This window comes from Vulpes vulpes, chromosome 15 (assembly GCF_048418805.1).
Source record: "Vulpes vulpes isolate BD-2025 chromosome 15, VulVul3, whole genome shotgun sequence".
Classification (NCBI taxonomy): domain Eukaryota; kingdom Metazoa; phylum Chordata; class Mammalia; order Carnivora; family Canidae; genus Vulpes; species Vulpes vulpes.
The window spans coordinates 104,672,355-104,689,966 of record NC_132794.1 but is presented as its reverse complement, the minus strand read 5'-3'; the positions used below and the strand labels follow the sequence as shown (position 1 = coordinate 104,689,966).

The 17,612-nt window shown below is 49.7% G+C and overlaps 1 protein-coding gene across 7 annotated transcripts in view; it reads left to right on the top strand.

The window, feature by feature from the left end:
- Window positions 1-17,612, top strand: part of HSPA12A (heat shock protein family A (Hsp70) member 12A) — a 161,126-nt gene that overhangs the window by 107,013 nt on the left and 36,501 nt on the right. Inside the window, exon 2 of one of the 7 annotated variants that reach the window (XM_072740194.1) lies at window positions 10,996-11,126. The exons of the other annotated variants lie outside the window; for them this stretch is intronic. The gene's annotated coding sequence lies outside the window, so the exon portion shown is untranslated. The remainder of the gene's footprint in view (window positions 1-10,995; window positions 11,127-17,612) is intronic. 7 annotated transcript variants of the gene reach the window in all.

The window sequence follows — 17,612 nt, the reverse complement described above, 5'->3', positions numbered from 1 at the left end:
GGTGAGGGCTGTGTAGACAGAGAATAGATGGAAACCTGTGGGAAATTTCGCTCTTGTTTCTAATAGCAACAGATAACCAATGCAGTCCTATTTTCCTTTCTTCTTCAACTCAAATATAATAGCAGATGATAGGTTTAATAAAAAAAAAAAGAGTTTCAGGGTGTGTCTGTCCTTGGCAAAATAAAAACTTCATACCACTAGGTCAGCAATTTGGGGCAGAGGTTTACAGCTTGGTAAGTTGAGGCATCATGGAATAAGGAATTGGTGGAGATGTGAGGGAGGGGCTCCGTACCGTTGGGTGTTTATCAGCCATCCGTTTAGCTTGGTGATCCAAGTGAGAAACGGGTAGAGCTGGAGGCTGCAGGTGGGGGCTTTCAGCACCCTGTGAGCCAGCTTCTTCGTTTTCCAGATGAAGACACAGAATCCTAGAAAGTGGCAGTGACCTTACAAGCACGCAGTGACCTAGTGACAGAATCAGGTCAGGCTGTCCCTTAACGCAAACTAACACTCCGCCTGTCTGGCTTGAAATCCTGGGGATGGGGGTGGCACTGAGGATAGGGACATCGGGGTGGCCGTACCCAGCCTGTGCCGGAGGGTGTCAGGGATACCCCAGAGGGATTTGGGAAGCAGGGGATGGTCTGACCTTGAGCATCAAGCTCCTGGGGGCCAGTCATAAAAAGAGTGGTGAGCAGAGGTGCTGAAGACCCAGCAAAGACCCGATGGTACCAGGGGGCTGGCTGGGTCCCATCGGAGCCATCTCAGGATGGGCTGCTGTGTGTGTGTGTGTGTGTACACGTGCACATGTAAGTATTCGTGTGTGTGTGTGTGCATGGGGAGAGAGGCAGTAACAGAGATGGAGGAGAGGGAGGGAGAGAGACAGGCAGACAGAGAAGGGAAAGACTAAGAGCCATTAGAAGAAGAAGCCATTAGGTCTTCCCTTGGAGTTTGTATAGTTCATTCAGAAGTGAACCCAAAAGAACTCAACTGGTCATACACATCGTATCTGCCCTAACATTGCACTCCTTGGGTCTTCCTGAACATTCAGGAGTGAAATCCCAAAATGTCACATGCTGGGGAACAGCCTGAGGTTTTCCGGAAGGAAGAGGAGCCAGCAGGATGGGATTTATCAAGGCGCAGTAGGAAGGCCCTTTGTCCTGCTTATTATCTGTATCGCTACCTTGTGCATCGAATGCATATTCATATGGAGAAGCAGACTTCCTCGCTGCGTTATATTATGGGAGGGGCACGTCTTCCCATAGAGTAAGGCCAGAATGCAGTGGGGGTCCCGTTAGGATTGCCCATCAAAAATCTGAGTGTGGGGGAGGGGTGCAGGGCCACTTTCTAATGAAACATTAATGGTGAGATTGAAATAAGCTCTAAAACAAAAACAGAAACCCAAAACACAGTGATTGTAGCAGAGGGATGGCCCCCGCTCATCCCGTGACCTACTGAAGAGCAGTCTGGGATTCCGGGTCGGGGGTGCAGCCCCTGACCCACTTCTACCCTGAGAGCTCCTCCCTCACACCATTCCCCAGGCCCAGCTCACAACCGGTGCCCCTCTCACAGAGAATTTGCAGATTGGTTTCCATCTGTGAATATGCTTCCAACTCAAGGTGACCCTCCTGGCCCGCTTTCCCCAAGGCTCAGGGGGGCCATAGGGGGCCATATGGTCACCTCCCAGACACTGCCAGCTCCAGGCTTGTTGTGCTCAGTTCTGGCAACTGAATACCAGGGCTCTGACCAGATGTAGATGATTAAAGCCTCGGACAGTGTTGGTTGGAAAGGCTGGAGCCCAGAATGAGTCCTGGGACCCCAAACAGAGCACCCTCTTGCACCACCTTGCACCCCGACTGTGCAGGGTGGCAGGATTTGTGTCTTAGCACCAGGAGGGCCCATTTCAGGCAGGGAGCATTTGGGGACGTTGGGTGGGGGAGGGTCGAGTCTTGAAGTGACACCCATCTAGTGTAGCTCCCTCTACTCCTAGTCCTGGAGGAGGCTAGGCCAAGGCATTTTAAGATCCCCTTCTAGGAGGAGTCCTGAGGTGGTGTGGGATTGCAGGATGAGCTCAGGTCCTGAGTTCCAGTCTCTGCTCCCACGGGAGGCAGTGTGGGGTTGCAGGATGAACTCAGGTCCTGAGTTCCAGTCTCAGCTCTGTGGAATACCTGCTGTGAGGCTGAGGGTAGACTTGGAAATCTCCCTGGGCTTCCGTTTCCTCATCTGCAGGCTGGAGCTGAAGAGTAAAGCCCATCCACGGGGCCGCTGCTGGGAAGATTTGTCTGGCAGGGAGTTGGCCCCCAGGAGGTGAGAGCTGGGTGATCACTGGGAGCTGATGGAGGCTGGGGTCCTGGTGCAGGAACAGAGGAGCAGGTGGGGGCCTTGGGCAGGACCAGCTCTGTCACAGACAGTAGGACCCCCAGGGGGTTGCAGGAAGTGATGCATGAAAGCCAACCTCACACCCTCCTCACCCCAAGCCACCCAGCCACCTCCTCTGTCCCCATGCTGCTATTCTGGGTATGTACTGGGTGAAAAAAAGAGAACTCTATTTCTCACGACCAAAGCATTGCATGTTCATCAAGGAACACATAATCCAGAGAGAAGAGGGACCAGTCGGGACCCTACACCCAGAGTCAGCCCTGTTAACCCCTTGACATTCAGTCTTCCAGAATTGCCAGGCATAGGGAGACAAAGCAAATAGATGGGCATTCGTGAAACCCAGCACCAGAGCTAATGGGTATTATCCTCTTTTTATGAACAAGGACTCAGAGGCTAGAAAGTTTGTGGTCCTTGCTTAAAGTTCCTCAGGGAGAGAGTGGGTGGTGGGCCTCTTGGTTTCTGAGCCCAAAGTGTGTGTTCTTCAAAAATTTTTGTCCTGGATCATTTCTGTCATTCTCACTCCCATCCCTTGCTCCCAGTGGCAAGAATGCCACCCCCAAGAAGCCTTGCTCCATTACACCAAACACCCTGGGAGCAGGGGGGCTGAGCAGTCACCAGTGCACGGCTCTGTGCAGGCATGTGTGTGTGTGGGGGGCGGGGGGAGGCGAGCTGCTGGAGAGCAGTCTTCACCCTCTCATCCCAGAGCTCCTGAGGTGCTTGCCTGGGGTGCTTCTGGCCATGGCTGGCTCCCCAGAGCTCTGCTAGTACCTGGGTAAAGGTGATCGGGGCCCCACATATTGGGGTGTGATCAGGGATGCCGGAGGAACATCCAGGAAAATGTCCTGGAAGCCCCAGCCCTTCTCCTTGCAGGTGCCTTGGTGGTGGGAGCAGAGCCTTTGGTCCCATCTGGAAGGTGGACCGGCTGCAGGCAGGAGGCCTCATTACCGCTGCCAGCATGGCCTTCCCCCAGGAGCTGTCTGGTCCCTTGTCACTGGGGCAACTTTATTTCCTTGCAGCAGGCTCAGTGCGAGGCCCTGCAGGGCCGAGGCTGCTGTTTGCTGGTGGGCCTGGAGGAGGCGGGAGGGGCGGTGGGCTGTGCCAGGTGGCTAGCTGGGCGCCTGTGGACAAACGCTTGCTCACCTATTTCAGTGCCTTCCCTATAATTGCAATGAATGAGAGTGTTCCCATAAAAGCCTGGGTCTCTGCCCCCCTAGACAGGCAGGGCTCTCTGGTTTGCAGCATCTGGAGTTCCACTGCCTACCTCGACTTTTCTTTTCTCATCCCCCTGGTCCCATTGTTTTTCTTAGAGTAGATTTAGGGGAAATTCTTGTACCCACAACGCAGTAAAAGTGGGGCATTAAGGGAAACCCCTTCTCCTTAGTGCTGCCTTCCTGACCCCCATAGCAGAAGTCTTTGGTGAGGTTGGGGAGCAGGACTAGGGAGTCCTCAAACTTGGGACTCAGACTAGCTTTGTGTCCTGCCAGCTGCAAGAGAGGTTTTCTCTCACCTATGCCTCGGTTTCTCTAAAGCAGGGCAATGATGCAGGATGGAGTGAGGACTCAGTGAGGGGGTGCCTGCAAAGCCGTTCTGGGAACATGACACCCATAGCCCTCCCTGTGCACTCTTTAGAACTGTGATTATGGGTGTATTTAATATGCAGTGAAACATCTGATTGTGAAGTGTACAGCTCGATGGATGTCTACATGCATGCATTCCACGTGTGGTAGGACAAAGAATGTTCTCTGAAGATGTCCACGTCCTACTCCCCTGGAACATCCTTACATGGCAAAGGGACTTTGCAGATGTGATGAAATTGGGGGTCCTGGGATGAGGAGATAATCCTGAATTATCTGGGTAGGCCCAGTGTCATCCCAAAGGTCCTTATATGTAAAAGAAGGAGGCCAGAAGGTCAGAGACAGGGATGGGAAGATGCTCTGCTGCTGGCTTTGAAGACAGAGGAAGGGGCCACGAGCCAAGGACTGCAGACGTCCTCAGGAAGCTGGAAAAAAGCAGGCAAATGGCTTTTCTCCTGGAGCTTCCAGAAGGAACATGGCCCTGCCAGGGCCTTGAGTTTAGCCCAGTGAGACCCATTTCAGACTTGAGATCTCTAGAAGCGTGAGACCTCCAGAACTCTCTGGTTTTAAGTCATTGTGTTTATAATAATTTATTAGAGCAGCACTAGGAAGCTGTGTAACCACCCCAGCTGGCAAGATACAGGATATTTTCATCATTCCAGAATATTCCCTCATGCCTTGTCCCAGGCTATATCTACCCACTCTGTCAGAACCATTGTTCTGACATCTTTCACTTCACATGTACCTGTTCTTGACCTTCACATAGATGGAATCTTCCTTCAGGTCCAGAGTCTTTTACTCAACATAGTGCTTTTGAGGTTCATTCATGTTACTGGGTGTATTCATACTTTGTTCCCTTTTTATTGCTGAGTACTGTTTCAGGTCTAGCTATCCCACACTTGGTTCATCCATTATCCTATTGATGGATGTTTGGATTGTTTCTGGTTTGGGGAGCTTACAAAAAACCAAAAAATCAAAAAAACCCAAAACTCACTGAAAATTCTGGAACAGATCTTTTTGTGGATGTGTATGTACACTCACTTCCTTTGAGTAGAATCTTGGTTGTGGAATTGACAGGTCCTAAGGCAGAGATGTGTTCATTGTGGGAGGAGATTGTGGGGCTATGAAGTGCAGCATGAGTCAGCTTGGCCAGCCTTGGAACCGGGGGCTGGTCGTCACCCTGCTGGCCTCCCATGGTTTCTGGGGGTGCGTATGTGATGGTGTGGGCCTTCTATGGTCCAGGGCAGAGGCTTAGTGGCTCTGAGGTGGAGATTCAGGTGGAAATCCTCAGCTAGTACATGCGTGCTCTGGGCCTTGGGATAGCAGATGAGCTTGTGCTCTGTCCCCAGCACAGTGCTAGAATTTTCTTATAGGTCTTCCCTTGTATCTTCATAGAGCCCTGTGAAGGGGAGTAGTTGTTATCCACTTTGCAGCTGTGGAAACTGAGGCCCAGGACACAGTTCTGTCTGTGGCGGAGCTGGTGAAGGTGGAACCGGGTATTTTCCTGGGCCCAGCCAACTTCAGGTTTTCCATCCCAGCCCAAACCCTGGAAGAGTAGCCCCGGGGCTTTGCCTGGTTGGAGGGCAGCTGTGAGGGTCAGCTCCTCCCAAGGGAAGGACAGTGGTGGCCTTTTCTCCCTGCAGACGGGTGCATGAGCCAGGCCTGGGCGGTGGCAGATGGCTTCCCAGATGGCAGAGAACAGTCCAGCTGGTGCAGGGGGTTATGGGGACAATAATATTGGTGGGGTGGTGGTGAGGGGCTAATGGAGGCATCTGATGGGTTAACAAGCTAGTCTGATATGTCGGGCGATAGAGAGCCACAGTAGATGCTTAAGGCTTGGAGTGACCTGATGAAATTGGTTGTTGTGATGTGATCCAGGGGAGCAGCAATGAGGCAGAGTAGGGGGCCCTCGAGAAGCTCTCCACACCTCTCTGCCTTTGCCCATGCTATTCCCTTTGCCTGGTGTTCTCTCTCCATCCTGTTCACTCAGCAAACTTGCCCTTGAAGATGCCAGTCAAGTATCACCACCCTGGGACTGCCTCCTCCACCTCAGGCCCCCTGTGGCATTTATCCCAGTGTCTAATAAAGAGTGCAAAATAGAATTTTACAGTTTTCTTAATTACAATATTTAAATTGAAATCATTCATTCTGTTTTGGCCTGATAACTCCTAGTCGGATTCTCCTGAACTAAATATGCACGTGATGCCATGTTCACTAGACAAGCCTAATGGCAGCCCGATGGGGATGGGACATAGGAGAGCATGCACAGGCACACGGGGCTCAAGGGGGACAGGGGACTGTTTCACGTGCACCAGAGTGAAGGAACTTCCCAGGTAATGGGAAGCGATTGCCCTGCCGAGTACAGTTTCATCGTACGGCTATACCACACTCGGTTCATCCATTCTCCTGTTGGTGCATGTTTAGATTGTTTCCAGTTTTTGGTGATTGCGAAAAAAACTGCTGCGAACATTCTGGAACAGATCTCTCTGTGGACACCTATATACACTCACTTCCCTTGAGTAGAATCCTCGTCCTGGAGTTGCTGGGTCTAGGGCAGGGGTGTGTTTAGCTTGGGTAGAGATTCCCCCCTGCACGTATTTAGCTTCCGGGGTCTTCTTGTTCACCAACCCGGAATGTCCGCAGAATTGTGTTTACATCATCGGGACCTTCTAGACTGGGCCTGTGGTGAGAGAGCGGCAGGGAGACGAGGGCAGGGAGAGCTGATCTGTGCTGGTGGCCCTGTCACCAGCTCCCACTTATCCCAGTCGGGAGCATTCCTGTGGGCACCTCCTGGAGGTCATCTCTTAGAGGGGAGGAGGTCACTGCCCTGTGCTCAGACATTCCCGTCTCAGAAAGGGTGTGGCTGCGGGGAGTCAGGCTGGTCACTCTGGGTCTGGAGCATTCTGCTCTGCAGAGGAGATGGCTGTTGATTAATTGAGTTCCAGAAGGAGCTGTTAAAGATAACAATGAAGTCCGAGAACCTGCCTATGCACATGGTTGGGCTTAATGAAGCAGGCAGGCCCGCATCCTGGGAGGGACAGGCTTGTGGGACAACAGTAATAAAAAGGCCACAGACAGACCACCTGGGCTTACGGATGCCCCAGCAATCTCTCCTAGTCGCCAGCTTGGGCAGTTGGCCATTTATGGATGGGGGTGGGGGTGCAAAGCCCCATTCCTTGGACCTCGGTTCTTGCCTACCTGGTCACTGCGGTGCCTGAAATAGGTAGGGGTCCTGGAGGCTGAGTGTACTGAAGTCCACATGTACACATGCTCCAGGGTGTGTGGGCAGCTAGGGCCATCTGTGTGGCCTCCCTGTGGCCCCTAAACACAGGATGTCTGTTATTTCCTGGGGATTCATGTAGTATATTTATACCTCATCAAAGCTGCTTGGTCTCAGGTGGGCCACGGGATGCTTTGGGAGATACTCTGGGTCCTGTGGCTTGGGGGGGGCTTTCCCCTTGCTCTGTGGAGTAGCCTGAGGACGTCAGCCTTGTTCTCCAGAAAGCACCTTTGCATGGCTTTTCCACTCCTTGGGAAAAGACTTTGAGCAAATTTGGTCCTGAGGGAATTGTTCGTTGGTTTTCTTTCTTTGTTTTTAATCTCCCTTTGTCACTTTGGAAGTAGATATTCTATTTGAAATCCTTTCAAGAGTAGTTTCTCTTGAAATTTTGCCATGCGTGCTTAACTTAGCAAAATCTAAAGTTAATCAATATCTTAACCCAGTTAATTCTTTCTTTGTAAGAATGCCAATCCCTCATGGAAGGTTTTGTATAAAAAAAAAGTAAGATTGAGGGATTTTAAACTTAAAAAGTGTTTAAAAGTCTCTTCATGGGATTCCTCTCCTTCCTGCTACCATGGAAATCTTTGCCACCATGTGAGCAGTGTTCTGTGTACAAGTGCCAGGGCCACCTGTGCTGAGAGGGCATTTGGTCCCTGGGGATGGATGTCCAGCATCCTGGGAAGCACTCCTTCTGCGTCACCCCCTTGGGAGCCCCTCCGTCCAGGCTGCAGTAGATAGTTCATGCATTTGCCTTCTCTCTCTCTCTCTTTTTAATCTTCTGGAAGCAGCAATTTCTCAGGCAGGTTCTTGAACACCTGCCAGCCCCAGGACCCTGGCTCAGTGGCAGCGGTACATACAAGTAGTTACACAGAAGAATGTTCTAGTGCTGATGCAGTTTGCCCTCCTGACAAGAGGAGGTGGGGATCCCGCTGAGGGCTAGTTAAGGCTGCAGGTTATTGGCCATCTTCTAGCATGTATTCCAGAATAGCTCGAAACTGCCTGTCTGCGGGGGAAGCACCGACAAGTCGTCTGTCTGCAGTTCTCCATCAGGATGGGGCTTGGCATTCGGTTCTGTCCAGCCGGCAGCTTCAGAGCATCCAGGGGAAAAGTGAAAACACAGCTGGTGGCTGGGGCGCCGTCCCTGCTCCGGGCCCACGTTCACCTGCTGCCAAAGGGCAGGGTGTCTGGGGAGGGGCCGGTGCCAGCCGTCACCCTGGCCCACTCGGCGAGGCCGGGATGGGCAGCAAGCGTCACTACGGGACAAGTTCCAGGAGAATTGCTGCAAATTCTTCCAGGCAGAGAGGTTGGCGTCTGCCCAGGGATGGAGGGAGGGCAGGAGGGAGTGGTGGCCGGCGTGGTGGGAGTGACTGCTGTCTACTTCCAGGGAGGAAGGAAGGGCGCGCTTCTGAGCGCACCCGGGACAGGCGACAGTTTTCCTTCCTGGGTGGCTTCTGGAAGCTCTTTGATTTTTTTTTTTTAATTGAGATTCACATATCATTAAAAAAAAAAAAAAATTGGGCAGCCTGGGTGGCTCAGTGGTTTAGCGCCACTTTCGGCCCAGGGCCTGATCCTTGGGACCCAGGATCGAGTCCCACGTCCCCCATGGCTCCTGCTTCTCCCTCTGCCTTTCTCTCTCTCTCTCTCTGTGTGTGTAAATAATAATAAATAATAAATAAATAAATAAAATCTTTAAAAAAATCAACCTGCCATAAAATGCACCATTTTAAAGCATACAGTTCAGCGGCTTTTAGTATATCCACAAGGTTGTGCAACCATCGCCACTGTCAAATTCCAGAATGTTTTCACCGCCCTGCAGAGGAACTCGTGCCCGCTTGCAGTCCCTCCTCAGTTACCTCCTCCACGGTTCTCATTTCTCACTATGCCCTGCCGTCAGCTGCCCAGGGTGCAGACTCTGGCCACAGAGGCCTGGAACCCTGGGGCTGGAATGTGGTGGAGGGGAGGAGCTCAGGCATCGGAGACAGGTACTTACTCCTGTGTGATTTCAGGAAGATGCTTAACCTCTCTGTGCCATGATTTCCTCTGCTATTAAATGGTGCTAACAACCATTTATTTTCTACCCCATTGGGTTGTTTGTAAGGATGAAATGAGACACTGTATAAATAATAATAGCTACACTTGTTAAGACCTTTGCCTACATTCTTTTTATTTAATCCCCATCAATCCTGAGAGGTCAGAGTTATTATTATTATCCTATTTAATACAGAAAGAAAACTATTAAAGAAACACAGAAAATTGATGAGCCACAGAGAAGTTCAGGAACTTGTTGAGGGCCGCACAGCCATGAATTAGTTTTTAGCTGCAGAGTATGGAAAATCTGACTTTATTCTGTTTCCAGAAAAAGGAAATTAAAAATGACTCGGCATGGAAAGTCCAGGAGTCCAGCAAGCTGCAAAGCAGGTTGATTTGGCAGCTCGTGGACCCCCTCAAGAATGGATGGAGGTTCTTTCGGTGGTATCTGCATCTCAGGCTGGCAGCAAGATGGTGCACAGGCTCTTCCTCTGGGCACTGGCTTTAGAGCAAGAATATTTCTTTCCTAGAAATCCCAGGTGATTTTCCTTTGTGAATCTAAACAGTCTAGTTCCCACCCACCCCCAGTTTCCCTGACCCGCTGTTACTCTTCTACAACAAAGTGATTCCTGGCCTCTGCTTGAATCCCTCTAGTGATGTGGAACTCAGTGCCTTAACAGGCATTTCCTTTTTTTTTTGTTTGACTATTAAGTGCCACAGCTACCCCTCCTTTTTTTTTTTTTTTTAAGATTTTATTTATTTGAGAAAGAGGAGAGAAAGAGAAAGAGAGAGAGAGAGAGAGCACAAGTAGTGGTAGGGACAGAGGGAGAGGGAGAAGCAGACTCTCCTGCTAAGCAGGGAGCCCAACGTGGGACTCCATCCCAGGACTCCGGGATCATAACATGAGCCAAAGGCAGATGCTTAACCACTGAGCCACCCAGGTGCCCCACCACGGCTACCTTTTATAGTGCTTTTAGATGAATTAGAAAAAGATCTGCTCTGGGGGCAAAAATTGGCAAGTGGTGCCTCCTCTAGGTGATATAGCCCTTCATCTCACAACTTGGGATGGCACCCCACCTGTGAATGGACGCAGCCCTGCTTGGGAGACATGCCTCCCCTGAGGAGGTGCCTTTGAGCCGTGCACAAACTCTCTCTTAAGACACTCTTGAGAGGGGTCTGTAATGTGGGCGCACAAGCCTCAGCTCCCAGGGCACTGGCATGGCAAGTTGGTGCTCAGGTTCCCCAGGGGGTACACCTGGGCTTAGGGCCAGGAGGTACTACCTGGAGGTGCTACAACTCTCCCTCATCAGGAAGGTTCAGCTCAAAGGGGGTGAACCAGCTGTCTGTCCCCACTCCCCTCACCCCCTGTTCAGCCTCTCCCTCAGCCCCCTCCCCACACCCAGGGACAGATGGTGGATGTTTAGGAGGTGACGTGTGAGACCAGCGGCCCAGAATGGCACTGCCTCTGTCTATGCCTCCGGTACAGTCAGCACCGGTGTGCTGTGGCCTCTGCCGATGAGCTGTCCCCAAGGCTGTTCATGATAGAAACTGGCAAGTCTAAGCCAGGGTCTTCCAGGGGCCCAGGCAGTGGAGTCTTTCCTTTGAAGCGGGACAGAGCAGTTTCATTCACCTGTTCAGTTCTGAAACGTGCTTCACTGCAGAGAACAGGAAAGCCTACGTTTCATTCCCTGGTGGCAGTGGGCATGTGGCTTCCCCCATTCTCCTCCATCCTTCCAAAAGCGCGCCTGGGTGAGCAGATGGGCTGAGCAGCGAAGTCAGGACCAGACCGTCTCTCCGACCCGTGGCAGCACCGGCCCTGTTCCCATCGCTGAGAGTTTCCCTGAGGGTTCCATATGCCAAGTTTCTGTCCGGTAGGTCTTTTTTTTTTTTTTATCCTTGATTAACAAGCCTGCAGAAGCACCACGGAAAGGAAATGCATTCGCTGACTTGGCACATATGTGGGCCCTCTGCCCATCCCCTGGTGTAGGCACACGGCCTTTTTTTCAACAGCGGTTGTACCTATTTGAAGATGATGATGATGGTAAAGATAATAAGTAACATCTATAATTTACTGAGTGCTTGCCATGCATCGGGGTTTATACGTATTATTTCATTTAGTCCTTAGAGCGACCCTGTAAAACCCTATATCACCATCACCATGCTCCTCCCTTCCTCCCACTCCCCCCAGTTTCCAGGAGAAAAAACTGAGGCTCGGAGAAATAAAGTAGCTCACCCAAAGTCATGCATCGGGGAGGTGGCCATCCTGGGATTCGAACTCAGGCTTTTCTGACTCTGAGCTTGTACCTTTGACTTCCATTTATCAGCAGCCCCTCCCACGCCCTGATCTTTGGATTTGAAGAATCGAGGCTGTCATAATGCAGAGCCCCACAGTCTTCTGAGCCCGGAGGCAGAGCCAGCCAGCTGGGGCTTGGGAGTGCCCTGTGATTGTGCCCTCCTGACTCTCCTCGCACTGTTTGCTCACCTGTGAAGTGGCGGTTTCTAACATCTCTCCCGCAGCTTCATCTGTCGTGAGCAGTGGCATCTGTTGGAGATGTGACATTGGGCAGAGCGCAGGCATGCAGGCTCAGAGCTGGAGAACTCTGTGCAGCTGGGTGGTGTCCTAACGGGGTGGGTTTCTTTCTTAGCCTTTTAGGCCTTCGTTTTCTCATCCGTGGAATGGGAAGAACGACAACACTTCACAGCCCCCGCACACAGCAGGATTTCACGAGCTACACCTGTAGAGCTCTTAGCTTGGCACGCAGTTCAGTCTGTGAGTGCCGACTCTGATAGCTTTCCTGATAGATTTCTGGGTTTGTGCATTTCTAATAATTTCATATTAATAATAATGTGGGTTTGAATAAACTTGTACACAAGCCTCGAGTCAAAACTGTACCGAGACATCTGACCCGTTAAGGAATGCAGCCGATGGTGGGTGGGGGCTGTTATTTATTTCAGAGGGTTTCTCGTGAATTATGTCCTTTGTTTACTGAAACATAGGGATAGAGGCCCGGAGAATATGGGTTCATACTTCGCAGAGGGAGAAGGTGTGCCCCGAGAGAGGTGAGCAGACACACCTCTGCTTTCTCCAGCTGCCCACATTCTGCATCGTCGTCCGGAGCCCTTTGTTTGCCTTACATCCCTCTATGAACAACAGCCAAAGAGCCACCTCTGGCTTTGCTCTTCCTGCTCCTAAGCCGGCTTGGTTTTGAGGAGACCTGCCCCTTGGCCCTGTGGCCCAGGCTGGTGGCTGGGTCTGCCCCCCTCCTTGCCCTTTTTTTTCTGTTCATTCGAATCACGATCCAGTAAAGGTCCATGCAATGCAATGATTTGAGAATCTATGTCTCTGAAGCGTCTTTTAAGCTGTAGGAGTCAGTCTCTGGGCCTGCTCAGGATGACCTGGGAACTCATTAGAAATGCAAATTTTCAGCTTTCCCAGACCTGTCAGAGTAGAAACTTTGGGGTGGGGGCTGGCCAGCAATCTGTGTTAACAAGCATTCCTGGTGATTCGGATGCAAGAGTCTGAGACTTTGTTTTTTTTTGTTGTTGTTAGTTAAAGATTTTATTTATTTATTTGAAAGAGAACAAGAGCGAGAGAGATCACAGAGCCAGAGGGAGAAGCAGACTTGCCACTGAGTTTAGAGCACCATGTGGGGCTTGATCCCAGCACCCCAGGACCGGGCCCTGAGCCAGAAGGCAGATGCTTAACTGACTGAGCCACCCAGGTGCTCCTGAGACTCTTTGATCTATCTGCTTCCCCTCCTTTCCTGTGTATTCCCTTTGTAATTTATTTCTTGGAGGAACCTGGCGCTCATCCTGTAGCAGTTTCCCCCAGTTTGGGTTTTGCCAGCTGATCCCCAGGTGCCAGGTTCCTCTTTCTTCCCTGCTGAGGATAAAGGGAGGCCTCTCCTCCCTCAAACACAGGGGGCTGACTTTTGGAGGATCCTGCAGAAGTGGGGTGCCCTCCAGGCCCAGAATGGGGCTGGAGCAAGCACAGATGTTCCAGACTCTGTGGAAAGGCTTGCTATGGCCAGGAAAGGGGAGCTGTGGAAGGAGGAGAGGTCACAGAAGGAGGTGGGGGTGGACTTCCAAGGGCCGGGTGCCGGTGCTGTGCCTCACTTCATTGTGTGGGCATGGGAATGGAAGACCCTGACAATGGTGGACTTGTATGAGCAGACCTTGGTTTGACCAGATGGGCTCTGCCTGCAGGGGAGCCTGACCTTGAGGGGCCAGACCTGGAGCAGAGAGCCTGAGAGACGCTGGGCAGGAACCCTGGTGTCAGTAGGATCTGGATTAGGCAGAGGAGGGAGTGAATGTGAAAGATGCTAAGAATCTCTCACAGGAATGAGTTGGCTTGCGAATGTAGTAAGAAGGGAGGGAGGAATCTAGGAAATCTATCTGGGAGCCATGGTGGCTGTACTGACCAAAGGGGATGTTTAAGGAGAGAAGCAGGTCTGGGTGCTTTCAGAGCAGAGCACACGTTGTTGGAGGTAACTCAGCACATGTATTACTAATATTCTGACTCGGGGGGGTCAATGCCTCAGTCGGGAAAGACCTCTGTGACCCTCCGAATCTGTGGATAGTCACTGAATCCACTTTGGGGCATAAGATACAAACATCCATCTGTCCATCTACCCAGCCATCCATTTATCCACCCAACTGTCCATCCTTTTATCTACCCATCTGTCCATCCACTCAACTCTCCACCTACCTATCCACCCATCCATCTATCCACCCATCTATTCCTTCTTTGATCTATTCCTTCCATCCATCCGTCCATCTATTACTTTATCTATCCATCCATCCACCTACTCAACATTTATTGAATGCCTGTGACATGTCAGGAGCTGACGAATCAGAGAGGAAGTGAAACATAGCCTTGCTCAGATGAGCCCAGGTTCTGTGGAACAGAAGCCAGGTAGACAGAAGTATCTTAGTATCTTAATACTCTGTGTGAGGTGAGCTGTGGAGCCCCTCCAAATGCTAGGTTCCAGGGGTCAGGGCCATGAGGCTGCTGGATGTAATTCATGAAAGTTAGTAGGAAGACCTGTCGGTCTAGAAGCCATTCCCTCACCTCCCCTAGCAGTGGCCTGGACATGCATGTGTCTATGAACCATCCCCTGCTCATAGTCTGGGGTCGCGGGGACTTGTGGGGCTGTCTCTGGGGAAATCCAGCAGCTGCTCCCATTCTCTCTTGGGGCACTGCACCTCCTAAGCCGTCCTGGGGGGCAGACAACTGGCTGCCCAGTGTCAGCATGGGCCTGGTACAGCCCCCCACTCTCTGCGGTGCCTCGTGCTGTCAGTTTTGCCACTATAAATATTCATTTCCATAATTATTATTTAGCATTTGGAGAGCAGCTATTTTACACTCAGTGTTCTTTGTAGCCAGGAGGGTCTCCCGGTTCATGCCAATAAAATCTCCATTTACTCTGGACATCAACCATGGTGATTAAAAAAAAAAGAAACCCATAAATTATTTACTGAAATGGAAGTTCAGCTTACAGTAATAATGCATTAGTTCAGCTAGCCATGAAGCCTGTTATAGGGTAATAAAATTCTTTTATTTTCCTTCTTAAAAGATTTTTGCACGTAACCTACACATGACCTTGAGCTGATCAATTTTCAAAGATGACAGTGCAGGGAGGGCAAGTAAGGAGAGAGAAAGGGAGAGCTTCCTTTAAAAGCCTGATTTTAGGCAATTGTCAGCAAATACCTATTATCTCACAGCTAGGAGGGGAAAGGAATGAAAATATATATTGCATTTTTTAAATTGTAAGGACCAGACCTAAAAATCCTTTTGAAATTGAGCATTTATTTGATAGATACATAAATCTGGCAGCTAGAAAGAAGACCTATTCAGAAAAGCTGAGGAGTCACCATTGTTGAGACCACCTGTCATTTCACAGGAGCCTAGAGCCTTGTAGAAGAAAGTCAGCCCTACGGTTCTGTCTTTATTTTATTTTTTTTAAATGCTGTATTTATGGAGCAGGATTGGTTTTATGTATCTCAGAAAGTCTACAAATCTGCTCACGGCCATTTGCTGAGTAATGTCTTCAGCAGAGAACGACAAGCAAGTTCATGAATTACGGCTGGCTTTGACGTTTCTTATCAAGACTGTTTTTTATTTTAAGAACATCTGCTTTGATTAAAGCCATTAAATCCAGGAGCAAATAAAAATGTGTCTGACTTTCACATGTCTGGCATTTTATAACAAGAACCCCGATGAAACCTATGTCTTAATTCTCACCCCCCTTAGGCCAGTGATGCATATTAACCCCTAAAGCCAGTGATGAGTAAAAAGCTAGCTTCTCCTCCACTATCTGGTTTGGGGTTCTAAAAAAATCCTGTGGCAGGAGACTTGTTGGTTGAGTCAGACTTTTACTTATTTATATCCTCTACTTTGCTGCAAAGATATTTTCCTTTATTTATAGACCTCTCTTTGCTGCAAAAATTATTTTAAAAGTGATTTGGTTGAAGAATGTGTTGGGAGGTGAGTCCTGGATTGAGTGAACCTAGAAACACCCTTACCAAATTATTTTTAGATTCACACAAACTAAAAAAAAAATTGCATAGTAAATACGCAAGACACAAGTGACGTGAAATTATCTGAAATTAAGAGCAAAGGAGATCGACAGTTATTTTCTGTTGGTTTACTAGAAAGCCTCAGGCTCTCTTTCTCCTCAGTTTGACCATCATTCTGTGGCTGATGGCATTCTTGAAATGTTCAGTGTTTTTCTAATTCTGTGATGTGAAATCACCAGATCTCTCTGTGTTACTACATTTCAGAGGGACATAGTGCTTGACATGGAAGATGCTGTGAGTGTCTATTTAATGTTGCTGGAAGAGTGGAGTAAGTTTTTTTAAAACTCCCAGGTCCCTCAGTGACACATCCTGATGGACTATCTTGCTCTCATCTCTATTTTCAGCCCGTCTTCTCTCCCTGCCTCCTTTTCCATCAGCTTCCTCTCTGGCTCCCAAGCCTGTACTCTAAAGCTCTCTATCCTTGTTGGGCACTTAGCTTTGCCTTGCTTGTCTGTTCCGATGTGCTTAGGCCTTCTGTGTCCTGAACTGGAATATCATATAGGCGGGTATATTCATGGGGCAGATGTCATTGCATTGGCTTTAACTGTCCAAGCTAGTGACAGTTGGTATTTCTTGCTGTGGATTATGGCCTATGTGTAAGTGGTCCGTAGCCAGGATATGTAGCAGGTGCCTTGTACTTATAGACATAACATATATATACTTTTTTTTTCTGTTGTCTGTTACCTCAGATCTGTCAAATATCAATAGATCAATGGATAATATTCCATTGACCCCATTGTGTTTATTCCTAATTACCTACCTATTGAATGAAAGCTCTCTAGCTCGGTTGAGATTATTAGCACATTAGAAATCACCCATACCCCTCAGGGCCTGAAGTATTTTTTTTCCATATCCCATATTCTTTTCTCCACAAATTTGTAAGCACCACTTGAACATCCTAAAAACTTAAGTAATAGAAAAAATTTGTCCCTACAGGTTCTGTGTATTCTGTTCCTGTGCGGGATTGATACACCTTAACTGGTGCGTTATCTTTGATTTGGGATATACAGAGATCTAGATGTGGGCATGCGTGCATGATTAGCATGCATCTATAAAATGTTACTCCTCCATGCCTCTATGCAAATCAGTATTAAATCATTGCATGGTACAGCTGCATTTTCCCTTCTGATAGCGAAAGTCCATGAGGTTCAATTGCCTCTAGGCCTGGCTGAGTGAGTAATCAGCAAGGGACCGGGTTGGGGAGGTACAGGGGGCACCAAGAAAATCCTTGGTTCTTGTCCTCGAGTATCCTAGAGTCCTCTGGGGGCCTGAGGCATGTGTTCCATGTGTGGCCCAACACATGCTCTTTTGCAAGTCAATGGGACGTGCTCTGAGAAGAGTTGAGTGATGGGATAATTAGAACCAAGCAGACAGCGGGGTGGATGGTTTGTCTGTGGATAATAGCTTGTTTGCTAATTGCCAACACCAGATTTACTGGGCAATTAGACATTTGGTGTCTTCCAAGACCTTCTGTGCAAATGTGGACACATGGCCTCGGGCCTCGCAGGTAGCAGGTGGAGAGAAGGTGGCTCCCAGTGCTGGATGGCATCTCTCTGCAGGCTGCCCAAGGGGCCATGGGCAGGGCAGATTTCTCGCCGACAGGTGGGAAGGACCATCTGGCTGGACTCCCTAGCAGAGAGGTAGGATTCCCCTTGCTTTATGGAAGGGGGTAGGTACCCTTGGCTGAGAGATTAGCAAAGAAGGTGGACTTGAGTCGGCTGGGCTAGGAGCTGGGCTTATGTCTCTGTTCCCTTTTCAAGAGCACTGAGCCATGAGTG